The 21,447-nt window shown below is 39.3% G+C and overlaps 1 protein-coding gene across 1 annotated transcript in view; it reads left to right on the top strand.

The window, feature by feature from the left end:
• grm5b (glutamate receptor, metabotropic 5b) overlaps positions 1 to 21,447 on the top strand; it is a gene marked incomplete at both ends in the record, with an annotated part of 63,587 nt that overhangs the window by 13,577 nt on the left and 28,563 nt on the right. The gene's annotated exons all lie outside the window — the stretch shown is intronic.

Consider the following 21,447-nt stretch of genomic DNA (forward strand, 5'->3'; position numbering starts at 1 on the left):
TTGGGAGCTGCAATGATTAGTCAATTGATTTCTCTTTTCAGACAAAAGGACTATTATTTTGATAAGTTACTCTCTGAAATCTTTCAGGAGTCATGCCAAAAATACAGCACAGTTTGTTGTCATCTCACATATTTTAATCCGCCTTTTTTTGGAAAATAAAATAAGACATTTGAAGGTACCATGCTGTGCTCTAGAATGTTTTGACAGATATTCTAATTGTCATTCATCAAATGATAAATTAAGAAAATAATCAGTAGATTAAGTGATAATGACAGTAATTATTGGAGCTGATCTATTAACATAAAATGGAAGCCTGGCATTTGAAAATGTACTTCAGACTAGTTTCAGGTCTCTCTTCATGTCCATCCAGCTGGTGATTATCACACTTCAAAGTAACATCCAGCAGCTCTTTGACCAGCGGTACTGCATAAATTCACACATGTTCATGACTGATGTCTGTGAGATATTCGCAAAGTTCGCAAATGCTGACGAGTGCTTTCTTTCCTGATTTTGTGGCGTATTGTTTTTGTTATTCCAGAAATTTTTATTAAGAAATTGAATAATGAGCATAATAAGCAAATCACTGGAATTAATTGCTCTGAGCTGGACTGATAAAGAACACGTCTTCTTTTGTAATCAAAATGGTTATTAGATACAGTTTATTTCATAGATTTGCAGTAATTGATTTCCTGTGAGAGAAGTGGAAGTAATAACTTCAGTAAAAATTGGCTGCCTCTGCTGCAGAGGGCTGCTGGAAAGTCTTGCTTATACGTTAACTGTCTAATGGTCTCGAACATTTGCAGTTAAGATTGCAATCAGATAGCACTTAAATACATGAAAGTACAGTTGTCGGACAGGTACCGACATGTACCCAGGCCACGTTGTGATTGGATCGATCGTTCCTCCTCCAGAGGTGCTCGGGGACGACGTGAACACAAGCGGAAACAATTAGCTTGCCAGTCAGAATACAACAATGCTCCCTGTGACCTTCTTCTCCTGCTGAACCACTAAACACCAGTGTAGGCCTCTTTTGTCTCCCAATAAGTAGATTTTCTGGTTGAATGCCTTGATTTCCTTGTGGGTTTTTTTGTTGTTGTTTTTTTTACATTATAAAACAAACTGCATCACCCTTTCAATGCTTTTATTCGGAACAATTTTTATTTATAGTCTGTTGCAATACAGTATTTCTTTTGTAAAACTTATTTTATGAGTTCGATTACTCTCCATCATGCATCGAATTATGCTCTAAATATGTGTCCTTGTGATATAATTAATCACTTTTTTCTTTTTATGAGGATTTCTTTAAATGGAAATCAGGCCGGAAAATAGTATCCCCCTGACCCTCTGATCTTTGTTGCTATTGTGTCTCCCTGGAGCTCTCTGCTGGCCCCAGGGGGACAGCACTCCATTGGCTAACGGTGACCTCAGACTTGAACAGATTTAAGAGCAGGGCGACATCAGGTTGCTCCTCTGTGTATTTATACATAAGCCACAGGTGTGTGTCACCCATGCTTCTTAAGTGTTCATGCTCAGTTACTGTAAAATTGTTAAAAAGAAACTGTCACTGTAGAATCAGGTTTTGCCTTGTTGGTGACACAAGTGGTGTATTTCTAAACAGACGTGTGTGGATCGATTCTGTGTGTGAGATAATTGTGGTCCGTACTTTTGGAAACTGTCTTAATTTTTCATGACGTTTCAATTTACTCATAACACTTTTTTTTTTTTTTAACTTGTGAAACTGCACATTTTTGCTATTTATTTAGCAATTTTTGGAGTGATTTTTACTAAGTGTTATTTACTGACACTGTTGTTATTTATAAATTCACAGAACCACACACAGGTTGTTCTGTTCTTAAAAAAACAAACAAAAAAAACAAAACAAACAAACACCCCACATGATTTAATTTACAGAAATAACCTTTGAAATGAACACATTTGATCTATATCTGTGTGTGCGGGCGGGTGTGTCTGCATGAAAGCTGCTCCCTGAGACTTTAGTTGCCATGCCAACTTTATAATTAAGAGGGGATGAATAATGGTTTTAACACCTATGCAAGCCAATTTTTTTACAAACAAAAAAAAAAGCCTCCAAATAGATTTTATTGGAAATCGTGGGATTACTGCTCAAATGCCACAAATGTAATTCTTTTCAATTCTGTTCCACTTTCCTTCAGTGAGCTGTAACTAAATCATCGTATCCAGAATTCATCTCACTCATCACCATCATCATCATCATCATCATCATCATCACAGTCATCTTTTTTTCCCCTTCGGGGATACAGGTAAAGTTTACAGTTGTACTTTTAAGTATTATTGTTAAAATGTCTATTTATATTGAACATGCAGATTTATACAGTGATGATCACAGTAGGTAATACGTTTGTTTGTTTTCCCTTACCTTTGAACCATGCATATTGTTGTGAAATTGGCAAAAAAAAAATCTGATACATAGTTTCTGTTGAATACGAGTGAGCATGTTGACTGAATGAGTGTTCGCTCTCTCTTTTTTTATTTTTTTAACTTTTAACTGTGTGTTTGCAGGAGAGCTTCTCACAGTATTATTGATTCTTAGCTCAAGTTTGTTACTGTCTAATTTAGCAGACATCACTGATATTCCAGTTCGTTAATATTTCTGAAGCACACGTCTAATAAATTACAACAACTGAGTGGATCATTTCCCATGTGAGGGCTCAAATGATGAGACAATCTTCAGATGTTGTGCGGGGTATGATTTCGGTTGGAGAATCAACAGAAAGTTGTTGGTAATGTTCGAGCACATCTGTGCTACGACATGTGCATTTTGCTTACAGTCTAAAAAAATACTGTGAAATGTTTGTCCAAAAGGTATGGACACAGTTTTAACACTGTTGTTGAGGATTTGAGAAAAAGACAACCGTGAAATGTCTTGTAAACAAACGTTATGAAGTACTCTTGCCATTTAGCTTTTCAGTTGTGTGCAGGAAACCGTTTACTTTCAACCATTCAATGAAAGGTTACTTTATATCGCACTTTCCAAGCAGGTCGGTACAATTCAAAGTGCCTCACAATAGATTGACACAGTGATCCTCACACAGATCATGTCAGCGTCTCGCAGCGTAGGAGCGGAAAGATGCCTCACCAAGGATGAATACAGAACTTAATGGCTTGTTAAAAATGGATGTTTTGCACGGCACATCTTGTACTTGTCTGTCTCAGTCCAGTCTGTTCTGATTAGGGAAGTTAATTTTACATAAGCCCTGGTAAACATAAGCATCATAAGCAGGCTATAGTTGTACATGAGAGATGGCCATGACGGGGGATACTCTGCTTATAGGAGGTTTGTGGAAGGAACCTCGGATCAACCCAGGTAGGCAGACACTTGTTTTACAATCTCTTGCATTTAGTTTGATGTCATGAGTGGACATTTGTCGTAAAATATACATCATGTAAGTGTTTCTGGTCCCTTTTCCAAGACGTCACCTTTCAGTATCTGGCAGCCATTCAGTTGTTTTATCTTGCATTGTAGGTGTGTGTACCTAAAATCTCATGTTACTAATGGTAAGTCCTCTCTGTGATAAGATGGTCATACTGCAGACATCCTGGATTCTCCCCTAATAACTATATATAATCACAAAGTCCCTGTTTCCATTCTTGTGGTTGTCTTTGAATTTTGCACATATGTTAAACAACAAAGAAATTGCAGTTATGTTAAGTACATTGATTGGAACCCAGATGATGATAAAGCAGATTTAGTTACAGTGGGCAAATAAGGAAGGAGTAAATGTAAACTTGTTTGGCCAAGGGAATCAATGATGACAATTAATTTGCATTTTAGTTGTAATGGTCTTCACCCATAGCGGGGATCAGCTCCAGCCCCACATTCAATAATGCATGTGCCCTGCTTGTGTCATGTATCACAACGTTGAGGTACAACTGTCATTTCAGAAACTATCAACAGTGTCAGAGTTTAAATGAGTCGCACACTTTACATTTTAAAGCTTTCCTTTTAGAGAAAAATATAAGCCTTTATACAGTAAACCCTGTGGTGAAGTATCCCATCAAAAGATTACAACAACACACGTAGATGTTGTGGATCCAGTGTGTCAATCTGCATCTGGGATCCATCTATATACCTCAGTTGCTGAATACACACCTATGTAGTTATTAAGACGGTTGATTGAGTGGTTGTCATTTCCCTTTCATTGCAAGCGCAGTTGTTTCCCCAACCACAATGGTCTTGACTGATCCTTGTCTGTTTTGCCTCAGTTCAGCATCAGCGTGAAATTGACTAGCCAGTAGTCTGTTGCTGCGAACAGTCGAGTGGATTGTTTCCTGAGCAAGTCCAAGGACGAGAGGAACACTTGTTAATCACTTGTCAAAGAACAACAGATTTATTATCACCTTCTGGTTCTTCTGCTTGGAAAATAAAATAAAGACACAACACATTTGAATGGATGAAGTGCTTCTCTGGAGGCAATAATTAAACATCCAAGTGTTTGTTCGAACACAAATATGCACAAGCTCATACAGGTATACTCATATGTTAGTTACAGGTGATATTCTGACCTCCGAGTGTCCCCTGACTTCAAACTGGAACCTGATTTTACAAAAAGAGAAACATATTCAAGCCATCGCATATGCTTCAAGGTTATTTCCATAAGGATTTCAATTTATTAATGCAGAAACGTCATTGAATCTTACCTTTTGTCGTCACTGTGTCACATGCAGCTTTTCTTTATGAAATGGCTGTCCGGACCACCGACAAATTCCTGCATCTAATTCGAACCCGGATTTTCTTGGGCAGAAACAATATTCAGATATCAAGGCAAAAAAATCAAAAGGCACAGTATTAAGACCAGAAATGTGTTTTTTTGATGGAGGGCAATGCTATCCTGAAGTGGTTCAAACTAAGTAGCTCCCTAACTCAAACCTCTCTAACACGTATCTCTCGAAATATTACAATACACCGTACTTTATACATTGTCTTTATAAGGCTAACTAGTCACTGTAATAGTAATTGAGGTTCTCAGACCAGTCATAGTAAATACCCCCTGCAGACATGCAGATGCACTTGCACTCCTGCCGGGGTATATTGATTGCTTTTGTTATATAATTCCTTGTGGTGCCACAGGGCTTCAGGCCCATTAATGAATAGCTGGGATGAGATAAATATCTATTACCTCATGGGACACATAAACCATCCCCCTACTCACAAACTTATCACAGATCTACACACGCTTTGACACACACACACACACACGCACGCACACGCGCACACGCACACTTTTACGCACAAATGCACAACCAAAAATATTTTATTTGTCTCCAAGACCACCATCCTCTTCTTTGTGGAATCAATTAGATCATATTGATAACATGAATAAATCTGTCGGCTCCCACTTAAGTGAAATGTTACCTTCCCTTTGCCGCCATCTTCCAGCTCCGCAGTCAGTCACTGATAATAGCTGTGACTTTTGTTGTGCTTGGTTTCAAAACAAGGCTTATTGTGTGCTCGCTTTTTAACTGTTGCACTTTCTTTTTGTGCGCTTTCTGTTACATAACGACAGAAGCAATTTTTCCTAATTTTACAGCCCTGCCATTTAATTTCTATACGAGGCAGAATTCCCCACTGAGCTGTGGAATATGAACTGAAACCAAACAGTTTGAATCGGAAGTCAAATAGCAGACTCTCTCTCTGGAAGATCATCCCGCTCAAGTCTGCACCCCTTCTGTCTGCTGTTGCCATGGAAATACTCTTGACCATATTAGGATGAACCCGGCGCAGCAGCTGGGGTGATATGAGGCGCATGCGCATGTGTTCATTGTGAATGGCTCCGTGCATGCGTGGGTGCGTCTTCAAGTGTGTGTGACTGCTGTTAATTGTGTCCAGTTTTCTAAACATTCACATTGATGGCGTTTCTACCTGTCGCGGGCACATCTTCTACCTCTTTCTTTTTTTCCTGTATTCCTCTTTCTTTGATTGACCATTTATTTTCCAAAGCCACCGAACTCTTTTCTGACTTAATCTCGTCTTCTTGCACTGTCACAGTCTCACTCTGCATCAAGCTGTATTTTGTCACAGTGGTGGCACATGATATATCACATGGACTTGGAGCTGATCGTTTACCCAAAGTCAGACCCCCTGCAGCGTCCCACTTCACACCGCAGCTGTGCGCCGACGATGCACTTCATTGCGACTCCATTGAGAGGAACTGAAAAGAGGCATCTCGCATTAAAGTGTCACGTTAAAATGAGTGGCTCATGATGTATTTGAGCTGCCTGCCTTTTAAATAGATTTTTTTTTTTTTATCTTAGTTGGATGTACACCTGTAAGGTGCAGAGATGAGACCAAAGGCGGGAGTGGGGGATTCAGAGAGATGAGCAACTGGGAAGAACCAGGAAGATGATTGAAGGTTCCATGGATTAGCAGTCGAGGGCAAAACGGAGGGCACACCGGCTTTCACGTGTGCATGCTTATATGTGTGTCACACTCATATATTATGCTGATAAAAGGGATCTTGTCAGACATGAACAGGAAATCGCTTACAGGAGCAGCGTAATTCATGCTTCAATGTTGCAGTTGGGATTTATCTGCACTTTCATCTACATGGACACATTGCAAACAATCACAGGTCTTGAACACACACACATATGATACACGTGTATGATACCCCATAAATCCTACGTTTAATTCAGTCCGTTAGGAGATATTGGAAAATGTGATGTTGTCTCGTATCATGTTAATATATTTGTGATTAAAACAAAGGCGTTACCTCAAGTTAATGTTAAGGTAGGGCACGCGATCATTTAATTCGTGGCCATGAATTAGATCAGGGGTGTCAAACTCAGATCCTCGTGGGCCGCAGCCCTGCACGTTTTCAATGTCTCCCTCCCCTGAATGTCCTGATGGTTCATCATCACATTCAGCACAAAGCCAGATAACGAGCTGCTCATTGCAATCAGCTGTGTTGAAGCTGGGAGACATGCAAAACGTGCAGGGCTGCGGCCCTCGAGGCCTGGAGTTCGACACGTGTGAATTAGATGATCAGTCATCAGTAACTACAAAACACTCAAAGTACATAGTACTGTAAATGAAAGCTTGGGTTTTTCAGCCCCCCAAAAATTGTATTTTAATGGTGCTTCATGTGAAAGAGAATGTTTGCTGTTGTCGTGTTTACATAGGTTGCAATGGAAACAGGTGTAGAGCTGCGTTCTACCATTGTACACCTCAATCCTCCTTTATGTTGAAATATTTGATTGAGGCACATCCAGAAATAAAGTGAGCAGAGCAGAAATTCACAATGTGATGCCAAAATGTTGAAAAATATGACCTAAGCTTATTCATGTATGGTAAAGAGGGGATACATGAATCGGCAGGGCAGATTTTGAAGCTGCTGAGATTTATATCCTCTCTTTTTGGGCCAAGATGAATTCTACATGTATATAATTCACATGGTTTAGTTAGAAAACGACAACAAACAACAGCAAATAAGATGTGAATGAAGGTGACATTGGTGAAAAAAATAAAAAATGCGAGGGAACCAAATAATTAGTTGTTCCCTCATATTAATAACTGGCCTGTTGACTTGGCCTGTAGGCATCTCTTCATGGTTTCATGGGTAAACGTAGAGAAATCGCAAATTATTGTTTGGCTTTTCTCTGGAAATTCATAGCGAGACAAATGCATGTACAAATACTGTATGTCGTATGTTTTGCACAATGTCTCTGACATCTTGGAAAAGTGTGCTCGTGACGCAGAACGTGGAGTATCGGGGCCATCGAGCTCCGGGACTGAATTATACTCTTATCTTCAGAGCTGACTTCGAGATAATTAGTCGTCAAATCATTAATCTATCTTAAAGAGATTTGAGTTTCTTTGTGCTTATTTTCTGAGTGAACTCACATCCAGCCTACTGTCCGCTGTGGGATTCTTTTGTGAATTCTCATTGTTTCAGGTTATATTTCCTCATATGTTGCAGTTCCTTAGCCTAAAGTTCAGAAAGAAGCATTCTGCTCTGATCTTCAGTAGGTTTTCTTCAATAATTTTAGTGTGTCATTGAAAAGACTTTACAGCAATATTTATCTCAATCGTGTGTATGTCAGCACCTGTGTCCTCATGCCTTTTTAAAATATTCCCTCGAGGATAAATAAAGAGAATCGAATTGAAATGAAGGCTGTTGCACGTTGATGTAGTGTTTCGTTTTCTCGCCTCACAACAACTACAGTCTATCTCTGGTTAGACGATGGTTGTGGGATCCTTCTGTGTGGACTTCACATGTGCTCCCTATGGGTTTGATCTGATTTCCGCCTAAAGTAAAAAAAAAAAAAAAGCTTTTGAGGTTAAATGACTCTGAACGTGCTTCGAGGTGTGACTGTGAGGTTGTGTGGTTTGTCTGTGATGGACTAGTGACCAGTTCAAGATTAATATTGGTTGACCAAACCAACGCTTTAGGCTTTATTTTCACTTTAGTTCACTATAATGCACCGGTTAACTGGTATTATATATCGATCTACTAATCTAGCTATCGACCAACAGCAACCAATAGTTATCACATCATTGGCTTTATCAATGGCCAAAATGATCACGTTATTGGTTGCTGAAGGCACTGGTCAACTCACATGGTCAGAGTGTCATCCCGATCAGTATATGGTGCCATATATGCCACATACTTTGCATGAAGCTGTAATGCTACTATCAGTCATATAGGAGTTCTGCCTCAGAAGTATAAAAATGGCTTTTAATTTAGTCAACCCGTTGAGCTGTCGTGGATTATGTTGGTGTCGGACTAGATTGATGTGGCTAAAAGCAGAAGAAACATGTAGGTTTATTTGATGAAAAAGCAGATTAGTTGAACCGTGTAAGTGGAAGCGTTGTCACATTGTAGTACACGTGACATGGGAGCTTTTGAAAACATTTTTTGATCACCTTTGTTGATATTTTTTTTTTATCGTGCCACTTCAAACTGTTTCCTTTTGAATGCGACAGCGGAATGTAAAAGCAGTTTCTTGGATTTCTTGTCTTCCTTGGTGCCAAAAGTGTCAACTACATATCAAAGCATGCTGGCAGCAGGTTCATGTCTTCACATTTTAAACTCCCAAAAAACTTTACTTTGACTTTCATTTTCTGTTGTCAGCTTTGTTGAGCAGCCAATCAAAAGGCTGTTGGACTGAAACTACCCAGTATGAAAGAATGTATTCTTATTCAACTCACAGGTCTTACCCCATCTTCTTCTGTCACCATCCGTCTCTTTCTGTTGCCCTTCCGTTTTTACTTTCGCTCTCTTGATTCTACAACATGCTGCATAAAGAGATTAATTGTTTACATATCCTTAATCAAGATGAAGCTGAGAGTCTTGTCTAGTTTACAGTGGCACTATTGAGTCTAAAACTAAGAGAGCTCAGAAACGTGACGACTGCCCGGTCTAATATGATGCTGTCATCGTGTTACTCTCTGACTAATCTTGAATCACTACAGCTGGTCTGATCTTCCCCCTAATTATTTTTCTCATTTTAACCAGCAACAGATTAAACAACTACAGGAAAAAAGTACTAAGCTGCTTTCTTACTTTTTTTGTTCCGTGTTTGCTTTTTTTGCTGACGAGAGAAAAAGAGACGAGGCTTATTTTTTCAGTAATTTGATATTTTTCCAAGCCTCGCATAAATTCTCACTTTATAATTAGTGCAATGTTGTTGTTGTTTTTTTTTTTTGTTTTTTTTTAATATTAACGCTTTGAGTGTTCAGATTGCTTGCAGTGTGCATCCGCACTGTTATTAGAGAGAGAGAGCATTGAGAGGAACAGACTATACCAATGGTCTCATTCCATAAAGTGAGAATGACACTCAAACATGAAAAATGTAAAGCAAGGCTATCTCACATGCTTTGTTTGTTTTACAACAGAACTGGCTCAACTGCACAATTACATTAAGTGTCCTCATATTAAAGGTGAATAGATCCTCATACAACAAAATATTTTTCACTCTCAAAAAATATATCGCTCTGTCAGATTCTAACCCTTTACCATATTGAATAACTTTCTCAATTGTTACTGTTTCCTGACAAAAAAAAATGCTTAATGACAAGATGTAGAACTATCTGTTTAAATACGGCTTTTCTTTTCTTCGACCACTTTAATAATCATCACAAAAATTGTGAAAAACAATTAAGGAAGACCAGCCAAAACTGTTTAGATTGTTGAAAAAAAGGAATGAATGAACGATTGATCCATCCATCCATCCATCCATCCATCCATCCATCCATCCATCCATCCATCCATCCATCCACCCATCCATCAATCTTTATTGCAGACTCTTAGTCCATAAAAAAACTTAAAAAAAACATGTAAAAACTGTGAAAACAGCAACCAGGCATCAACAATAAAAAAAAACCATAATAATGCATAGGTTTTATGTAGCACTCAAACTCAAACTGGATGGTGGTAAAACTACGTATGTAGCCACAGCTGCCCCGGGGCAGACTGACGGAAGCGAGGCTGCCAATCTGCCCCCGTCCGCCCCTCCGACGACCACCAACCACTCACTCTCACACTGCATTCACCTAAAAAACATAAATGCAACCACAAATATATTTTTTATGTGTATGTGTATGAGCTTTGTTATCCCGACTTTGAAGGTTAAATAAGTTCTGCAGCTCCAGACTAATTGTATTTGGTAGAAAATAGCAACAACGTCTGGTCTAGGAAAAGCGTCTATTCTAGGTTTAACAGGAAGCCAATGAAGTGAAGCTATTATGTGATCTCTCCTGTTCAGTTCATTCATTCATTCATTCATTTTCTTCCGCTTATCCGTTTCCGGGTCGCGGGGGTGACAGTCTGAGCACTGTCACCCAGATCACATTGCACCATTTAAGAACCTTCCTGCAGGTGGTGAGCCCACGGGAAGGTGGCGCCCGGCGTGGGACACGAACCCACTACCTTGAGATTGTGAGTCTCATGCTCTACCAACTGAGCTAGCCGGGGGACCTGTTCAGTTCAGCTGAATAGTTTTCAGTTATTTGGTCACCCTGATTATGGGGCATTACAATAATCTAGTCTCGAAGCAACAAATGCATGAATTATGTTCTCAGCGTCACTCCGAGTTCACATGTTCCTTGCTTTAGAGATATTGTGCAAGAAAGGTAAAAAATAACTCAGACAATGAGACATTCAAAGAACTTCTGGTTTGTTTTAGTTCTGGACTGATAAAACCACCACAGTTATAGATTGATTCATTTGTTTAGAGGCTGAGATATTCTCAATTCTGTAACTAGGTTTCAATGAGGTTTCCATAAAAAGCCAAATTTTTGATCAGTTTTTTACTACTGGAGATTTGTACAAAACTATAGGATATTTATCAAACCACTTTTGATTATTTTCAAATCTTCCACTGCATAGTTTTAAGATAATTTTTTGCGGGAATTTAGTCAATTTGATACTTTCCCATCAAGATTTTGTGGTTAAATGATTAGCACACAACTCTGGTAAATTTCAAATGAGCCTTCAATATGTCCCATTTTATACTTTGTGTGAAAAATAGTAGATAGATATTATTTACACTTAAATTTAATCAAATGCATTTTGTTTAGAATTACATATAGTAAGTATAGTTCTTTTTGAACGACTCAATATGAGTAACGTTTTAATAAGTTACTCATATTGAGTCGTTCAAAAAGAACAGTACATTTACTCATAATTTGCTGGCGACATCTCGAGAGTTTACCATTTTAAAAATAGCCTCACTTTATACTGATACCTCTAATCTTTACTAAAACCATATTAATATGGTTCCATGAGGGACAATGACACATATGCTTGTTATTAATAGCTGTGATTCTGATTCCGTGAATGCTACTGTACTTATATTTTAGTGGCCTCTTTTAAATAAATATATTGTTGTTGTTGTGTTAGACAGTTCTTATCGAAGCCATTTCCTCTAGGAAAGAGTCCACAGGGGGATATTTTTACTGTGAATTCTTATTATTGGATGTTGAGTTTGCTAAAATAGCATTACACCACACATCACCAAAACCTTGTGATAAGTCTAATGCTGTCGTGACCTTGCACTACTGTTGCATTACACTTGGGAGGTATTTTTAGCAACAGAATTAAACCCAGGCGGCTGAATATTTTTTACTTTTACAATCATTTACGATCGCAGCAAGCAAACACTGTCGTGTCTTCAGCAGTCTGTGATAATGAAGACAGAAACACTTCATGTTGATGTATTTTAAAATGTAAGCAAAGTGCTGCAACTTGAGAACAGTCTGTGGTTGAAGGAGCCGGTATAAATGTATTTGAACTGCAGTTTTCCCAAGTATCCCAAAAAGTCTGTTGCCATGTGAAATCTTCTCCTAAGTGATAAAGTGATTGTTGGGAATCAATTAATTTAATTTATTTATTTTTTTAAAGATAAACCTGAAGTTATAAAGACACTTGCAAATGATAAAGTAATAGAAAAGGTCAATCATACTTCAGTGTTTCATTAATTGTTTTTGTTTTTTTTATTAGCAATAAGATAAACCAACATTCTAGCAACTGGTAAAATAATGGAGATGTAATAATCGAATCATACTCTAAAAATAAAGGCACATTTTGTTTGAAACATTATTATGAAGATTTTTTTTTTCCAGATTTATGTTCTGTGCTGCTTAATAGATGAAAATCTAAATCACATCCTTTGATGGAGGGATAAAAAAAAAAACAACAACACTGATTTCAAATACTGATGACCTTTCCAGTCCAGTCCAGAGATATATAAAATAGATTTTAATATATTACAAATATAGAATTTATAATATATTACAAATTGCCTGTTTTGAGCAAACTGCTGGATTTCACATATTACAAGAATGTTTGCGGCAGGATTACCATATATGTACCACACATGAGGAGTCCAACCCGTGAGACTTTGTTTACCTTTAAGAATAAACTCATGTGAAAATGTTAGTTTAAATTGGACCTAGAAAATATTACTTAGAAAGACCATGTCATGAATGAACCATCCACTTAAATCTCTGCCAGAAAAGAAGCTCTTACAGATCTTAAAAGAAGTAACATATCAGTGGTTCTGCATTATAATGGAATAACAAAACTCAGGATAAGGAAGGTCAGAATCTGAATCATTCCAGGAGTGAGAGATTCAGCTATCCTGTTATTACCCGGGAAAAACTGTTGACCAGATGAGCATACAATTCTTATAAAAAAATAAAAAATAAAAAATCCCAAAATGACACTGAGCAAGTCTGCTGCTGCACATCTCCTTTATCTTTTTCCCCTTCGTGTTATCTCTGTGAGACACAGTTTGATTAATGACTGCGTGTGATCACTTGACTCGATTAAAAAAACAAGAAAAGAAAAAAAGCATTCAAAACAATAGAATGTATAGAATTTCTAATGGTGTTTCCACTCTCGGAGTCCCCCGACAGGGAATTAAGAGGTTTTGTATATGTAGGGCGGACCCGTGGGCACTGGCATTTGCACACAGCGCACTCAGCCAACATAAGACAGAAACAGTGAGGATGTTTCACACACAAACACACACTTTCACAAATACAGTCACAAACACCCCTCCACTCTGTGGCACACTAACTGACCGACCATTGCAGCATTTCTGTGCATGTGGACAGACATTTATTCACGTTCAGACCCACAAAGACACCTACGCACACATATTCATCCTCTTATTGCTCTCACAGGGAATGGCCTTATCCTCTTACAGCACTCCAATGGGAGAAGTGCTTGGAATTAGAGGAACGGAGGGGGGAGGCAGACAGACGGAGGAGACGGACAGACAACAGTAGTAGAAAAGGGTGGGGCACAACGAGGGTAATCCAGAGGAAATATTTACCTCTCCTTGTGTGAATACATGTGTATTTTCATCTGTGTTGGTACAACAATTTTTTGTTGTTAGTCTGTAATGAGCTCTCGGTATAGTTAGTTTTTTTTTTGTTTTTTTTTTTGCTACTCATTTTCTGAGACTTACAGTGTGGGATTAAAGTGGCTGTTACGTCAGGCCAGCGGCTCGGCGCACATGATTACACACGCACACGTTCACCCAAATGCACACACCCCAATGCATGGAAAAAAAAATAATCCTTTTTGTGGTTGTTATAACTGTAATCCACACAGGATCGAAAGGGTTTACGTTTTTTTTTTTTTTTTTTTTTTTGCAGTCTCATTTCTGTGATGTGCTCTCTTTAAGTGAACACTCAGTTAACTGCACATTTTCTTACCCTGGAATGTAGTTTACACAAGCTAGAACCACAGCCTGGTGTTTGTTTGTGGTTGACTCAATTCTCACCGTTTCCGTTTTCATCCTTGACTGTTTCCTCTCTTATTATTTCCATCATCAACGACACCTTTCCAGTCTTTCTTCCTTTTGCCTAAGTATACCTGCTTTTCATCCATTACACGTTTGTAAGGGCATCTGTAAAGAATTGCTCAACTATCTCCTGGAGTGCCTGGACAGGAAATGAATTGGCCCTTAATTTAGCTCCGGCTCCAAACCAGGCGAAAGTAATTAAGAAAAATATGAACTGTATTGCCTTAGAGAAAAGGCTCCAGACCCCCCAGTGAAACTAAAGATGTGAATATGGAGAGTCGGAAGCTGTTAAAGGTTTTGTCGGTAACCATATTTTAACATTGATTTTCTTGCTTTTCTGTGGATGTAAGTAGGCGCAATTGAAAAAAAATGGGATTACAGGCTCGCAGACAAAAAGCGGCTCATCCTTGTGTTATTATTAAACAACCACCTTTTTCCTCTTACTCTTATTCTGACATGTTCAGTAAAACATACACCGTTATCAGTTTATCACATGAGGCCATTTGTTCAGTTGCCTAATGTGTCAATAGGTTACAGAGAGAAATGGGCCATTGAATTAAATGAAACATTAAGTGAGAATGGGCTGCCTTGGCAGACTCCTACAAATCTTTTGAGGAAATAGACTCACGCTGGCTTCTCGGAAAGTGTCGTCGAGGTGAAAACGTGGAAGTCGTGAACCAAAGTTCATTCATGCAGATGAATATTAAGGTTATTCACCACCACTTTTAGGTTGCCTAGGGGACTGGGGGGCATAACAGAAAGTTAAATTGATGTAGTGCAGGACGGCAAGGCAGTGTGGTGGTGAGCACTCTCACAGCTAGAAAAACATGTATGAGTCATGTTTGGTATGGGTCCAGGCTCTCTGCGTTTCTATGTGGGATTTGCATGTTAATTGCTCCTAATTGTACATGACTGATTGTGTGTTTCCCTTGTGATTGACTACTATCCACATGATATGACTGTGCTGGTATAATTTGAATAAACAAAAATTTTGCTGCCGCACGTTTGAGCAGTGGTTAGCCCCATGTGTGCGTGGGGTTCCTCCAGGTATTCTGGTTTCCAAAAACGAACATGTGGGTTTAATTGGTGACCCTAAAGCAGCCCTAGGTGTGAATGTGGGTGTATGTGTGTTTTTGTCTTGTGCGTTTGTGCTGTGATGGACAGGCGATCTGCCCTCACCCATAGTTAACTGGGATTAGCCCCAGCGCCCTGCGGCCTTGTACCCGATTTAGTGGTGTAGAAGATGGATGGATAAACATTCGAATCTAGTCAAGCTTGCTGCTTTAGACGAGGTGGAACGTTTCATGTTACACCGAGATGACTTTAAGTTAGATAAACCCAGTATAAAGGATAAACGGACTTTGACTGTGTCTCCTGGTGATCTGATCGCAGACTGGCGATTGATGAGCGACTGTTTGGCCTCGCTACAAGGTGTGACATGGCGTGACGTGGCAATTCCATGGCATCTGGGGAGATTCATGCCACTCTGCACAATGCTTGTTTTATCCCGGACAGGTACCAGATGCGACTCGTTCACCTGTCAATATGCCGCAACTCTGTTTTTGATGGAAGCCTTGTTTATGCCCCGAGAGGACAGGAACTTCCCTCGCAAAAGGTCTAGTTAATTCAAAATAAAATCTCGTGTTGATAATTGGTCATATTTAATTTCTCTAATGACGCATTTTGGCAGCCTGTTGGGAACAGGCCAGGCGACAGAGGACTAAAATCACAGGTTTTGGTGTAAATCCTTATGGACAAGAACGGCGCTCTGTTTGCTCATGTGAAACTGCAAGTTGACCCTCTGCCACCAAGTTCATAACCAGATGCTACTGTGGCGTGTCACTGTCATGGCTACACAAATACCTCGTGTGCCCTCTATCAACGTTAGTTCTTAAAGTTGATCACTCAATTGTAAAGTACACAAGTAAAATAAGCCTCACAGGCAACATGATGGCAAAATGGCTCATTTCAGCACTTAAAATACCTTTCATGTGCCAATTTCTTCATTCGTGTGACGCTACAGAACCATCTTTGCATGATTATATCAAAGTTTTTCAAGAAAATAGATGATTCTAGGATCATATCCTGATAACCTGCTATTTTTTGTTCTCATAATTAGTTTTCTTAAGCATGTAATCAGAGTCAGCGTCGGAAACGTGACGGGAGAGAGTTGAAACAGTTCACGATCTGCCTGGAAACGTCCCGTCTTTTAACACGTGAGTCGTCCATTTCGGTATCTGAATTCATTTTCATTTTGCAGGTACATGGCCAAATGGTTTTATTACTGCTTCATAATGTTAAAAATGATGTCCACTTTACTGTAGGCGTGTCACTGGTGTCTCCTCTGTGAAGGCCGTTTACGGAAGGACAGTCAGGTTTTATGCTGTCGTTTTATTATGTTCAGATGAGCCACCAATGGAGCAGTCATTTCATTTTCCTAAGTCTTGAACCGTGTGCGCGCCCGAAGCATTTTTGTACCATAAATAAATCATTGAGCCAGCTTTCATTTGAAACCCAATCTTTATGTTTATTGAAATATCCTTCTACAGCAAAATGGGTACATTTTTATCATCGTGAGAGCTGCAAACATTCAATCCTCACGGCTATCCGGCCAAGTTAGAACAGAGCGTTTTAACTGGTTTGTAAGAAGAATATGGCTACAAATTTAATGGAAAAGATCCATCTATACATAACATAGCACAACTAACATTTAACCTCTGAAAATATTTTGTTTATCTTTTGTTATTTTCCAGTGCTTAAAAGAATTTTCATCAGATTTTCTGTTTTATGTGGAAGGGCACAAAAGGTAACATGGCTCTGAGTGGGTGTAATAAAAAAGAAAGCAATTCAATAATATTCAGTTTTTTGTTAGTTTAGCCTTGGTTAATTCAACAGATTTCCCTTAGAGTTATTGCTGATTATGTAAATATAGTTAAATAATATATTGTTGCGTATTTTCACCAGTTCTTAATTATTATTGGAGATCCCAGATTCATTGTAAAATCCTCAGCTCTAGAGTCAAGCCATCCTTTTGGTCGGATTGCCGTATGTTTTCTGAATTAAGTTTATGCAAATATCGAATATTTTGACCTTTGAAAACATTCATGAATTTACTAATTTTATTGTTTGACAGTGATTAAAATGACTTTTCTCTTTCTATCGCCTGTGGAATAGATAATTGGTAATACACATGTTGTGGCTCCCTGGTCCACAGTTTCCACAATTAAGAAAAGTTATTATCTAATGTCAGTGTTGGCATTTTGATTCCAACCCCACTCTGACCGTTCGTGGAAATTCTTTGGGCTTCACCCCAGGTTTCCCTCAGCGGCATGTGAGCACCTTGCAGGGCAGCTGTCGGGCGGTATGTGAGTAAAAGGGTGAATGTGACTGATCGAAGACTGTGAGTAAGACGAGTTTAATCTCTGTGATGGACCATAAGCAGGCAATATTTTAAGTGTGGAGCTCTAACTCATGGGCAATTACTCTGTCAACAACCGAGCTTATGTTGGGTGACTTAATCAAAGTGTCAGATTGTATGATTGGCTTCAGTGTGTAATTAATTGTAACACCTGAAAGCTCTTGACAGACAGCAGTGTGCGGGTGGCGGCCAGGTTTAGCACCGATGTGGGGGTTGAGGAGGTTAGTTTGATTTTGTTCACAATTCACTTGGACGTGGGAAAACGAAATGGTTTTTTTTTAACTTTGCTGACTGCATTGTTTTTTTTGTCTGGGTGTAAACTGACACTGACAAAGGAAGTTAAAGATATACTCTCCAAAACTCCAGCCAACGCGCACACCAACACCCCGTCACCTATTTGTCTCCGTCTCCCTTCCTCTCCCTGTTTTGCACCGAGCTCAGCGAGACGGGTGTGATGTGTGCCGCATCACAGCCCCCGCACTGCGAGTTACCATGGCAACAGAGGAGACAGAGGGTGAAAAAAAAATAAAAAAAATTACAGGAAGACAGAGATAGATGGTATGTGAGCGAGAAAGTTTGCAAGAGAGGGATTAGGATGTTTACCTTTGGACCACATGCAATGCCTCCCTCTCACCCATAGTTAAGAGGATCTTGCAGTCAGCAGCGCCGAGGCGAAGTTATGCAGCGCAAAGACGGTATCGCAAGTCATCCCAGCCTTGTCTGCCATCAATGTACTGTAAAAAAAACCTAAATATTAATGATGTACAGCTTCCTGCTTCTTAAATTTAAGGTTGGAATGTAGCTACTGACACAAAAGAAGCAGAGTTTATTTTAAGGTGTAATTGATGGCGGACCGTTCCTGTAAATACACACTCAAAGGATAAAAGAAAAAATCACAGCTACACTGTATCAGGGGTCACAATATACATTTCTCAGGTATATGATATTGAGTTGGTGTCCACAAAACATGGAAGATAATCGCTTCCTCTGTGAATACATTAGAAAATGCTCTTCGTCTCATCTGACCACATTAAAATGCTCGATAATAAATTTTTGTCTTTTCATTGATTTGCTGTATTTGGTTTTTATCTTGAATTTATTTGGACTTGTACATGTCCGTGCTCTTAGAATTCACTCCTGACAAGACTTTCTTACCAGCACTGAAGAAAGAAAATGTCCACGCTCAAAATGTACCGTAACATTGTAGGATTATCAATAGATACAGACAAACTGAATGCGATAATGTTTTCAAAACCTTGAAACATCTGCACAGTCAATAAAACTCTGATCTACATCAAGTCATGATTGAAGAAGTAAAAATATGTTGCACTGGTCAGTTTTGTTCAGATTTTTTTTACATGTTTAAATTAAACTGTTGAAGCAGGATGTTCATCATTACTGGATATGCAGAAATGAGTTTTTATAAAAGAATTTTAAACAATGAATTCCTGTTTTTGTTTATAATTTGAGAAAAGAAAACCCCTAAAAATTCAAATCTTAATCAAACGGTCGTCTGGTTTTGACCTCCTTGTTTATTTCTTGATCCAACACCTAACAAAAAAAAAAAATCTGTGACAAAAACTAGCATGCAATGTAAATGGTGCAGATTATTTTCAAGTCTCCATAGGTGAGGGAGGAGAAAAAGGCAAGAAAAAGCAGTGGTGGAGGCATCAGATGGCAATGACATACTGTATGTGAGGAATGTCATTAAAGCGTAGAATATTATGCAGTTAATTTGCAATTTGCTGTAGATCTCACACATACACACACACACTCACACACACTCACACACGATTCTGTGGGCGATAAGCTGGATGTCTCGTTATTGTGCATTAGCCGCACCTCTCCCTGCTAATCCCTACTGTCAAACAGACACACTAGATGTGTGTGTGTGTGTGTGTGTGTGTGTGTGTGTGTGTGTGTGTGTGTGTGTGTGTGTGTGTGTGTGTGTGTGTGTGTGTGTGTGTGTGTGTGTGTGTGTGTGTGCGCGCACCAGTATAATTACTGCCACCATGAATAGCTCTGACTGCTGATTCTAAGCGGGTCCATCATTAGGGTTGAACAAGACTGTTCGCTAATGGTCGCGTGTTTGCAGACGAGTGTGCAGATATGCAGCTTCGCCTGTGTGTGTATAAGTGTGTGTGTGTGTGTGTGTGTGTGTGTGTGTGTGTGTGTGTGTGCGTGCGTGCGTGCGTGCGTGCGTGTGTGTGTGCGTGTGTGTGTGCACGTGTGTTTGTGCATGTATATAAAGTGGACACTTTAACATTGCCGATTATGTCCCAGATATTAATGTATTTGCAGAAGTAATTTTAATGAATGTGTGTATATTGAGCTTATTAAAGGGCCTTCAGCTGCCAGTGTTAAGCCTCACAATCACAACAGACTGACATGTGAAGAGATGCTTTCAAGTCTTTGTTTTTATAAAGCTCACACGCAACATATGTACTGAATGAGTCAGGACCTTTGGCATTATCCTTCATCTGTTGATTTATATGACTGGTTTAATATGTAAATGCTTCTTCTCAATATCCACACTATTTAATTAAAATGCTCACCTTTCAGACCAGCGTCAGGTTGGAACTTTGTTTTTGAAAATCACTTAAATAATTTGGCTTCAGCACATACAGCAGTCTTTGGATGGAAACAATAAGAAAGTGAGAATAATAGGGAAGAAGAAGGAAAGGGCTGAGGAGGAGGAGGAGGAGTGAGAGAGAGAGAGAGAGAGAGAGAGAGAGAGAGAGAGAGAGAGAGAGAGAGCATGAGCGAGGATGAGGAAGCAGAAGAGCAAAAGGCTACTGTGGTGATAAAGACAAAGCAGGAATACTAGGGGAAGAGAGTAATGTTACAGGGGTGGTGCATTACCTCAGTAGGTGATATTACAATGTCTGCTGTGCTGAATATGAGAGATGACACTTTTATGTGTGAAGCAATAAAAAGTGATGGGGCCAGACCAGGAGGAATACACAGAATATACAGCACCTGTCTTCCTCTAGCTCCTCTTCCACTGACATCATTACTCCTCCTCCTCATCTCTCTCTCTCTTTCTCTCTCTCTCCTGCTCTCTATCCATCCCTTCTTGCAGGTAGGAACTTGTAAAGTTATCAGGTTGGAAAAAAAAATCAAATTTCCCAGTTTGGAACATTTAAGTGTAAGCAACTTTGAGAAACCTCCCACTTTCCAAGTGAGAATTGCCCAGTTTGACAATATTGAAATTTATTTAGAGGGACCTTTTGTCATTTTTCACCTACTAATGGAAACCCTCACTGCGCTGAGGTCTTGTTTTGAATTTCCTTTTCTCTCCTTCCATCACTCAGTTTTTGCCCTGAAGATCTTATCTGTGTCACTTCATTCTCTCTCTCATCGTCTCCCTCAGTCCCAACTAATCTCACTGGATTTTGTTGACGTTAACCTCTTCTCACCTTCTGGCGTTTCACTTGAAGGTCTCATTGTCTCTTGCTTTCTGTCTCGCGCCTCTCGCCATTTCTTTAATCACCCACTCGAGTCTTGTTTCCCTCGCTCGACCTGTATTTTGTTGCTACATTTTCCTGCCTCCGCTATAAGGCCTGCGTGGTGGTGCCCGGCCTTGAGCTGGTGAATAAGTGGAGACTCAAAAATGCTGAGATATAACAAAGTAATGAGTCATAGAAGAACATATGGAGCAGATTCGATTCATAGTGAACCCGTGTGTGTGTGTGTGTGTGTGTGTGTGTGTGTGTGTGTGTGTGTGTGTGTGT

Source organism: Lipophrys pholis (assembly GCF_963383615.2).
Source record: "Lipophrys pholis genome assembly, chromosome: 3".
In the NCBI taxonomy this organism is placed as follows: domain Eukaryota; kingdom Metazoa; phylum Chordata; class Actinopteri; order Blenniiformes; family Blenniidae; genus Lipophrys; species Lipophrys pholis.